Raw genomic sequence first — 11024 nt, 5'->3', positions numbered from 1 at the left:
CTATTTTATCCCTAAAATACTTCTTTTTAAAACAAAACTCTTCGTATATTGTCACGACCCCAAACCCGGTCGTGATGGCGCCCAACAACATTGCTAGGCAAGCCAGACCACAATCGTTCCCAAATTAACCGTAAACCTCAAACCGACAATCTAAAGAGATTATAATAGTTTTAGAATAATAATCCAATATTTATAATAGAATAATACTGAGAAAAATACGAAGTCTGATAAAACGCTCCCAAAGACCTGGGGTCACGAGTCTAGAGCCTCTAAAACAATCTGAATAACAATATCTAAACGAAAATACTCAAGTCTGAAAATGTATATATAAATAAAACTGAAATAGGAAGAGTAGTCAGGTCCTGCGAACGTCAAGCAGCTACCTCAACAACTCTGATAAGCTCTGGGAAACAAAGACTGCTTAGCTAAGCCTCCGGTGTACCTGAATCTGCACACAAGGTTCAGGGAGTAGGGGTGAGTACTACCGACTCAGTGAGTAATAAGCATATAAAGTGTCTGAAGATAAGAAATCCACGAAATGCCACAAAGTAAAGCTAAAACTAACAGTCCAACACCTAACTACGAACTAACAGCAAAGCAACTCAAAATGTAACAGTCAAGTATAATGTAAAGATGCAATGCAATGCACATGACCGCTGCGGCGCGTAGCCCGATCCATTTAACGTCGACGGCGCTCACTGGGGGTGTGTACAGACTCCGGAGGGGCTCCTTCAGCCCAAGCACAATATAATCATACCATTCGCTGCAGCGTGCAGCCCGATCCATACTCAGTCCACAATATGCATATGAGTCACGTAACAGATTCAATTAATTTCCCAATTTCCAATTTATTAAGAAGAATATACTTTAGATATTTAACTTCAGGAAAAGTGACTTAGCATTTCATAACAGTGATTAAACACAGGACTGAGATCAATGATTATACAAAGCATGCTATCACAATGACATTCATCCTCTAAGGATGCTACAGATCGGCACAAGGCCCCAAACACGGCAATAAGCCCAGATATATTCAATACAGGGTGCGTATCAGTCGCCAATATAGAAACATTCTTGTTCGGGATGGACCAAGTCACAATCCCAAGTCATAACCAATCCCGCACCTGCCATGGGGTGCGAGTCACGCCCTACAATAGCGTCACAGTGTGATAAGCCGGGGTTTCAAACCCTCAGGCCATCATATACATCAACTACTCACCTCTAACCGGCCGTAGAATGGTCCGCAATGCCTTTTCCTATCGACCTCCTCGCGCGTCGAATCTAGTCAAAATCACAACGAATACATAAATATGGGTTAAAAAAGAAACATAACCCAATCANGAATTACCAAATCCTACGCACTAATACAGACTTTCCTTGGAAAACAGGTAGCAAGGCATACAAAGATAGCGTATAGAAAACTATACTCGATTTCACACTGTTGCGGCGCGCAACCCGATCCAAATAACACACTCATGGCGGCGTGCCACCCGATCCACACATAGATCTCGCATAAGGAGATACACGTCAAGCCAAATCTGCTCATTATAACAAAATACCGAATATCGGTCATGAGCATGCTAAGTGCACAATACCGTCCCTGAGGGGACATATAGCGCTATAAGCTACCAAAACTCAAGCACAACTGAGGTGCGATATACAGTCTGAATTTCAAGAGCCAAGTTGCTCAAGTAACATCATTCCTACGCGGATTCTCAACACATAAGCAATTTCTCGAGTCATTTCACAAATCACACGGCGTAATGCAACACAACGCGAGATATCTGGCCATGAAGCATCAACCTAACTACTCCTCCATGAGGACCGCGTTACAAAAATGCACACATCTGGCCTGATATAGATCCATTATTCACATTAAGTCCATCCATCGACTTCAAGCCGATTCTGCTCACAATGAACCAGTCTGACAACCTTTCAAGGGTCCATAATAACTCCCTTTTTCACATAACACACAAGAACAACCATCACAATCGGGGTAATCCTTCCCAGTTCACAACCCAATATGCCAAGTGCCCTCCAGGCATGAATTCCTCAATTTAACGATACCATCACAACCTTGATACTTGGTTTACATCTTTAATCAGTCAAGTGACTACATGCCACACTTATATAATCTTCCAGTGGGACACACTCCCACAACCTACCGCAACAATATTTGGGGCGTACCTCCAAACCACCGGTCGCACTAATGCTGAAGAACTCAAGAATCATTAGCCAGGACGCAAAGCCCTTTTTACAAAACACCGATCTTAGGTGACGCTGAAGACAATACCAATTTACCTTAACAATCGAAACTTCTTTCTTGCTCATCCGAGCTCATGACATCTTTGTCAAAATTTTCCCTTCATAAGCCAATTACCCATTAGCTTTACCTTTAGTTCATGTTTTTGTATACCTTCCACTGTCATACACACCACACAGTACCAACATACTCATTACGTAGCTATCCAGCAGCCATTCCCACAATTTGGGACAATACTGAACATATAAGTTCATAACTCCAGCTCACAAATCAGCACCATGCTGCTCAAGCCATAAGCAAAGGTCCGGCCTAATGTCCTCCAGAATGGCCCAACATCAACTCACAGAGATTACATCTCGCCCCCCCTCGATCGGGGAAGCACAAGCCATCAAGGCGCATATACTACTAAGCGCTCATGTGCGCATACTGACGTGTGGAAGGAATTTCAAGAGGTATATCTCAAGCTGAATCAAGTATGCACGAGAAGAATTCCAAGAAAGTGAAGTTTTCCTAAAGGTTCTGCAGCCTCTCGTGGAGAAATACAGACGTCCCCGTATCGTTCCACGAGACTCTACTAAACCGGCTCATGACTCATGAGGCCTAGTAACCTAGGCTCTGATACCAACTTGTCACGACCCCAAACCCGGTCGTGATGGCGCCCAACAACATTGCTAGGCAAGCCAGACCACAATCGTTCCCAAATTAACCGTAAATCTCAAACCGACAATCTAAAGAGATTATAATAGTTTTAGAATAATAATCCAATATTTATAATAGAATAATACTGAGAAAAATATGAAGTCTGATAAAACGCTCCCAAAGACCTGGGGTCACGAGTCTAGAGCCTCTAAAACAATCTGAATAACAATATCTGAACAAAAATACTCAAGTCTGGAAATGTATATATAAATAAAACTGAAATAGGAAGAGTAGTCAGGTCCTGCGAACGTCAAGCAGCTACCTCAACAACTCTGATAAGCTCTGGGAAACAAAGACTGCTCAGCTAAGCCTCCGGTGTATCTGAATCTGCACACAAGGTTCAGGGAGTAGGGGTGAGTACTACCGACTCAGTGAGTAATAAGCATATAAAATGTCTGAAGACAAGAAATCCACGAAATGCCACAAAGTAAAGCTAAAACTAACAGTCCAACACCTAACTACGAACTAACAGCAAAACAACTCAAAATATAACAGTCAAGTATAATGTAAAGATGCAAAGCAATGCACATGACCGCTACGGCGCGTAGTCCGATCCATTTAACGTCGACGGCGCTCACTGGGGGTGTGTACAGACTCCGGAGGGGCTCCTTCAGCCCAAGCGCAAAATAATCATACCATTCGCTGCGGCGTGCAGCCCGATCCATACTCAGTCCACAATATGCATATGAGTCACGTAACAGATTCAATTAATTTTCCAATTTCCAATTTATTAAGAAGAATATACTTTAGATATTTAACTTCAGGAAAAGTGACTTAGCATTTCATAACAGTGATTAAACACAGGACTGAGATCAATGATTATACAAAGCATGCTATCACAATGACATTCATCCTCTAAGGATGCTACAGATCGGCACAAGGCCCCAAACACGGCAATAAGCCCAGATATATTCAATACAGGGTGCGTATCAGTCGCCAATATAGAAATATTCTTGTTCGGGATGGACCAAGTCACAATCCCCAGTCATAACCAATCCCGCACCTGCCATGGGGTGCGAGTCACGCCCTACAATAGCGTCACAGTGTGATAAGCCGGGGTTTCAAACCCTCAGGCCATCATATACATCAACTACTCACCTCTAACCGGCCGTAGAATGGTCCGCAATGCCTTTTCCTTTTGTATCGCCCTCCTCGCGCGTCGAATCTAGTCAAAATCACAACGAATACATAAATATGGGTTAAAGAAACATAACCCAATCAAAAATACTCGAAAAGTACTAAAATTCACGAAGTTGGTAAAACCTGAGCCCTGGGCCCACTTCTTGAAAAATTCCGAAAATCACACCAACAGATTCCTCGTCTCGCCACAAGTCCGTGCATATAAAGTTTACCAAAATCGGAGCTCGTTTGACCCTCCAAATTCCATTTTTACATCACAGCTTTCCAAGCCCTAGCTTGACCCGTTTTTGATGAATTTTCTACAATTTACATGTAATTTCTACCATAAATTCGAATATTTAGGCCAAGGAACTTACCTCCAAGTGATTCTCACTCGAATTTCCTTGTTCAAAGCTCTTAAGAACGTCAACAATGGAGGAAAAATATGAAAGGGTCGCGGATGAAATATTATTTTAAAACCCTTCTGTCGCCCAGCGATTTTCGCTTCTGCGGTCCCGCTTTCGCTTATGCGGGACCGCTTCTGCGGCCATATGACCGCTTATGCGGTTTTTCATTAAATCCTTGGCCTTCCGCTTTTGCGCCCAACCATCCGCTTCTGCGGATCTCACCAATCCGCTTCTGCGGCCTCGTTGCCTATGCGGACACGCTGAAGCGATACCCCGTCCGCTTTTGCAGAATTATCCCGGTCCCTCATGGACCGCTTATGCGATCTCTTAGCCGCATCTGCGGAACCGCTTCTGCGGCTCCTTTTCCGCAGATGCGGAAATACCAGAAGCCAGGTGCACCAGACCTGCAACAAACATCAAGATTCTCCGTTTAACCACCCGAAATCACTCTGAGGCCCCCGGGACCTCAACCAATAGCACCAACACACCCCAAGACCTTATTCAAACTTGTTGCAATCATCAAAACACTATCGTTAACATCAAAATCATCGAATTACCACGGATTCAAGCCTAAGTTAAACTAAAACTTCCGAAACTTGCATTTGATCTAAAACCCGACCTAAACACCTCCGAATGATCTGAAACTTTGCACGCATATCCAAAATCACCTAACGGAGCTACTGCAACTCTCGGAATTCCATTCCGACCCTCAGATCAAAATCTCACCCACCATCCGGAATTCGCCAAAATTCAACCTTAGCCAATTCAAGCCTAATTCTACACCGGACCTCCAAATTCAATTCCAATTGCGCTCCTAAGTCACAAATCATCCCCCGAAACTAGTCGAATCATCGGAATTCCATTCCGAGCCTTCTAACTCATAAGTCAACATTCGGTTGACTTTTCCAAACTAACCTTCTCATAAAGAGACTTATTGCCTCATTTCTAACCGAATTACATCAAATTCTCCAAACACATATAATGAAACATATAGAAGCATAAAACGGGGAAAACGGGGCGGTAACTCCTGTAACGACGGGTCGGGTCGTTACATATACCTGGTTCTTCAGCTGCATATTATTGATTTCAGCACTTTTATCCAAACACGTAACTGCTTATTTTTTAAATCAGTTTCAGCACTTAAAAGTGCTTTTCAGCACCTAATGCTTATCAGCTACTCTAAATCAGCTAAGCCAAACGGGCTCTAAAATTCATAACCAATAATGAAAATAGGAAGAAGGAAGTGAAAAACTCGTAGAAGAATCCTCCGCCTTGCTCCTTGTGTGTTCTTGCCTCCTTAGCCTCCTTAGGTCTAAATTATGTCAAAAGTCCTCAAAATACCGTCTTTCCATGTATATATACCAAATAGGGTCGGGCCCAAATAATTATACCTTCTCCTACGCAAAAAAGGACACTTTTCCCGGACATGACGTGCGCGGACGCGGATCAACCGCGGATGGGCCGCGCATATTGACCAGTGTTCTGCCCCATTTGCGCGGCCAGTGCGCGGACGCGCACTTGATGCGCACTTTTTACCCTGTTCTGTTTGGAATTTGGAAAAACTTAAAACATTAAAGTTGTATACCTTTGAGTTAGCTTTCCAATCATATATTGTGGAGCCCAAATGGAGTTCTGAGCGAAAAGTTATGTGCATTTTACTAGGCAGTGCGCAATATGCCTACTCGATTCGTCGTTCGTTCTTAACTATCATCCGTTGATCCCTGAACACGATCCCGGCTTAATTCCTTGAGCTTTTACTCAGAATTCAAAGCTCCAAATCACTTGAATTCATTCCATAACATCTACATAGCTCGGAATCACTCCTATAAGGCATAAAACACACCATTAGTGCAAAACACTAGCGATTAAAGCTCAAACTCAATTGAAGTGCAGTAAATTAGAGTGTAATAAGCGACTAAAATACGTAATTATAGCCTATAATCAACACCCCTCACTTAAACCATTGCTCGTCCTCGAGCAATCAAACTACACTTTATATAGACACGACCTTTTTAAACAATTCTCCTAACTCATCACACCAAGAATATTTAAAATAGACTAAGCACAAAAGCGTAACATCTTCACCTCAAGATTTGACTCACAAGTACCACACATTATTCACAACTTACTCACTTACTCTAACATAGAGGACACAATATTGCCTTTCCTTCATGAATCAAGTGCCCTCACACAACAAAAAAAAGTAGTTCCACACACCATAAAAGTTAAGAACAATTAGGAACTCAAGATAGAAAGAATTCACTCACTCTCAGAAATAACATTCATATGCCACAAAAGATGCACCATAGGCTTGCCCGTAGTGTACTACTCTACTAATCGAGCTCATTCAGTCTCGGATCAAGTAGGACTTTATTTGGTTGTAATGTAGGCTGCAGGTCGGCTAAGATACATTTAGATATAAGAGTGACTACACCTCCCTAAGCACTTTAATACATATACTTTAACATTGAACCCCACTTATGTCAAACCAAAACTCCACCTTCACATCAATGTATATTACCCCATACTTCTTTAAGCACAATTACATCAAGAACCACCACATATCAAGGAATAAATTTCGCAACAATACAACTATTTTTTTCTTCTTTTTTTCCAAATCAAGTGGCTCTTACTTTTTCAAAACAGTGCACCTTTCTCCTTATCTCATTAGTTCCACTCAAAAGCCAAACCAACCACCCCACACTTTAACTTTTAAAAAGCTCATAACAATTCAAGTGCTCATGAGAGGTGAAAAGGTTCAAATAGATGGTTAATTCAAACAAAGGGTAAGGCTTGTAATGTGGTTGCCATGGAAACAGGATTACATGCTCAAAGGGGTTATCTACGATACATAATAATTAGGCGGGTAAAATATACATATGGCTCAACAAAGAAATGCCTATATCACTTCCAAGACTGAACAAAACTACTATTTCGCTTTGCAAACACACGGGGCAAGTTCTAGACATCAAATGCAATGCGTAGAATAACACAAAATTCTTACACACACATGGCACATAACTCACTCAGGATCGGGCTCGTCAAGACACTATAGTCAAAGCAGTTAAGCAAAGTTAAGATCATACAATTTGAGGTACTTCTATAAGAGTCAAAAACATAGCCTAAGCATCACAGCCAAAGTACTCACTATTCTCAAGGCATAACAAAGTCAAGAGATATCGCTGCGATTCAATTCATCTCACACTAGCTCCTACTCCCTAAAAAAAATTAACTACACTCGGTTCAAATAAAACCCTTGGAAAAGAATCGCGGCACAAAGAAAAACCAAGGGGGAATTACTATACTACCTACAAAGAAAATCTTTTTGTCCTTTTTCTTTAGACTTAAGTCCCTCAAGAAAAATTGTCTAGGATATCCATCGTCGGGAAAAGTACAATATTTTTTTTATTTTAAAAAAAAATTATTTAATTAAACTAACACAGGTAAAATAGCATAGAAAGTCACCCAGACAATCTCCTCACCCCACACATAAAATTGTGCATTGTCCCCAATGCACACCATAACTAATAAGAGGGTAAAAGAAACTCCCTGGTAGGCCAAAGGCCGAAGCACTAGCAGCTCATGGGGTACTCAGACTTCTCCCAGGCTTGGTCCTTTGTGCGGGTACCTCTCACTTAGTTCTAACCATCTAGTTTGCTGTTGCATTCTTCCAATAGCTTTGCTTACCATGCTCCTAGAAAATCAAAAATCGACACTACAAAAATAATACAATTAAAAAAAATACTAAAAAAATAAGTAAAAGAAAGCAGTAAAGCTGGTTGCCTCCCAACAAGCTATCACGACCCCAGTTCACCCTCCGTGAACATGTCGTGATGGCACCTAGTTCCTATAACTAGGTAAGTCTAACAATGCGGAAAAACAACATAACTTGCGAAATAATTAACTAAAACCGAACAACTAAAAGAAATCTGTATATAACTGCCGCTCGGCATATACAACTCAAAATAAATGCGGAAGTCCTACTATAACACCCCAAAACCCGGAAACTCACGGGAAACACAGGCTAATAGAAATGTAATACACTGCTCTAAACTCCAAAATTTGTCTAAACAAAAGTACGAAAGAAGTCTAAACGCTACAAGATAGAGTAAGAAGGAGACTCTTCGGTCTGCGGACGCTGCAGATGTACCTCAAAGTCTCCGTAGCTCTCCCTACCTCAAGGATAGTGCGCCTGAGTGGAGGTACCTGGATCTGCACATGAGAAACATGCGCAGAAAGGGCATGAGAGCGGTACTCAGTAAGTGCCAAGCCTAACCTCGGTTGGGTAGTGACGAGGAAGGTCAGGTCCCTACTGAGGTTAAACAATATAATATGAATTAACAGTATGAAAACAGGCAGTAATAATGAGTACAACAATGGAATAAGACAGGCTAAACAAAGCAATAACAATTACACAAGGAACGGAGTAAGCACGAAATATGTACAACTCAATACCAATGGTAACAATGAGGATCTCCCAGGATACCGTCCTCTAGTCCTTTTCTCAACAGTCCAGTGGATCTCCCGGGATACGTCCAGTAGTCCATCATATGTATATATCCGAAGGATCTCCCGGGATACCGTCCCGTAGTCCAACTATCAATGTGTAGGGGGATCTATCGGGAATCTAACCCGCAGTCCCAAAGTAAATATACAAGGGGGAGCTACCGGAATCCCAAATCCGTAGTCCCAATGTAAAATGCGCAACCATAACCAGAAGATATTCAGAAATGAAGTACAAAAAAATACAAACAACGGGTAATACTAGCCTAACATGCTCCACGTAGTACAGTTAAGGCAACTTAAGCAAATAGGCAATTTAAATCAACCAACACACTTTTCTAATCTAACACAGGTTATAATTGCAAGTAGGATAAGGCAATTCGAAAGAAACTCCGTCTCAATATCTTAAGTAAAAATTAGGTTTTTCAACAATTAGCTCAAGTACGCGCTCGTCACCTCACGTACAACGCATTCAATTACCAAATATCATATCTTAAGGGGAAAAGGTCCCCCACACAAGGTTAGGCAAGCCACTTACCTCAAACCGGCTCCAAATTCAACTTGAAACCACACTTTTGCCATGAGTATCCGACTCCAAATGGCCCAAATCTATTCATTTCAATTACATCTCGTAAATAACATCTCAAGCAACTAATTCTACTATTTAATTTACAGCTAAGACGCAAATTTAGGTAAAATGACAGAAATGCCCCTCAGGCCAACTTGGTCAAAACCCGAGGTTCGACCCAAAATCCGATTATCCATTCCCCCACGAACCCAAATATATGATTTGTTTTGAAATCGGACCTCAAATTGAGGTCCAAATCCCCAATTTTAGAAAAACCTAGGTTCTATCCCAAACCCCCAACTTTCACCCACTGAATTTTACTATGTATTTAAAGTTGGAAAACATGTTAAATGATGTAAATGATTGAAGGAATTAAGTAAAAATCGACTTACAAATGATTTGAAAGAAGTTTTGTTCTTGAAAAATCGCCTATGGGTTTGGGTCTTGAAAGAATGATGAAAAATGGTGGAAATTCGACTAAGTTATGAAATTGCTGGGCTGCAGATATCGCAATTGCGAACAGGGGTTCGCGAATTGCGAACCCGACCAACTAGTGGGAAGTTAGCGAAGGCGTGGTTCGANAGATATCGCAATTGCGAACAGGGGTTCGCAATTGCGAACCCCGACCAAATGTGGGAATTGCGAAGGCTGGTTCGCATTTGCGAACCCTTATTATTTTGCCAGTGTTCGCATTTGCGAAGGATAAGTCGCATTTGCGACCACCCTACTTTCGCATTTGCGAGGATTTGGATCGCATTTGCGATCATAGGCCCAGGTTCCAGGCTTCGCAATTGCGATGCAAAGCTCGCATTTGCGAGCTCGCAATTGCGAGGCATATCTTCGCAAATGCGAAGATCACAGAAGGAAACATACCAGATTTTACAAAGTTCAAAAAATGCAATCCGACACCTATCCAAAACTTACCCAGCCCTCGGGGCCACACAACCTCAAAAACATCCTACGGACGTATCCGTGCGATCAAATCGCCAAAATAACATCATATACATCGAATCAAGCCTCAAAACTCATGATTTCTTCCAAATTTTCATAAAACATCAAATTCCCATTTTAAGTCTGAAACACATCAAACGACGTCCGTTTTCAACCAAACTTTACAGAAAGTGCTTAAATCATATATAAGACTTGTACCGGGAGCCGGAACCAAAATACGGTTCCGATACCATAGTCTTCTAATCAAATTTCATTTCCAATTTCCTTAGTTATTTCCATAAAATAATTTCACACAAACATTCATTTCTCGGACTTGGGACCTCGGAATTCTATTCCGGGCATACGCCCAAGTCCCAATTTTCCTACGGACCCCTCCAGGACCGTCAAATCACGGGTCCGGGTCCGTTTACCCAAAAAGTTGATCGAAGTTAAATTTATTCAATTTAATATCAAAATTTAGCTTTTTTCTCACAAAATTCATATTTAAGCTTTCCGGCTACGCGCCCGGACTGTG

Source organism: Nicotiana attenuata, unplaced genomic scaffold, assembly GCF_001879085.1.
Source record: "Nicotiana attenuata strain UT unplaced genomic scaffold, NIATTr2, whole genome shotgun sequence".
Classification (NCBI taxonomy): Eukaryota; Viridiplantae; Streptophyta; class Magnoliopsida; order Solanales; family Solanaceae; genus Nicotiana; species Nicotiana attenuata.
The sequence above is the reverse complement of the archived record's forward strand: the minus strand, read 5'-3'. Positions refer to the sequence as shown.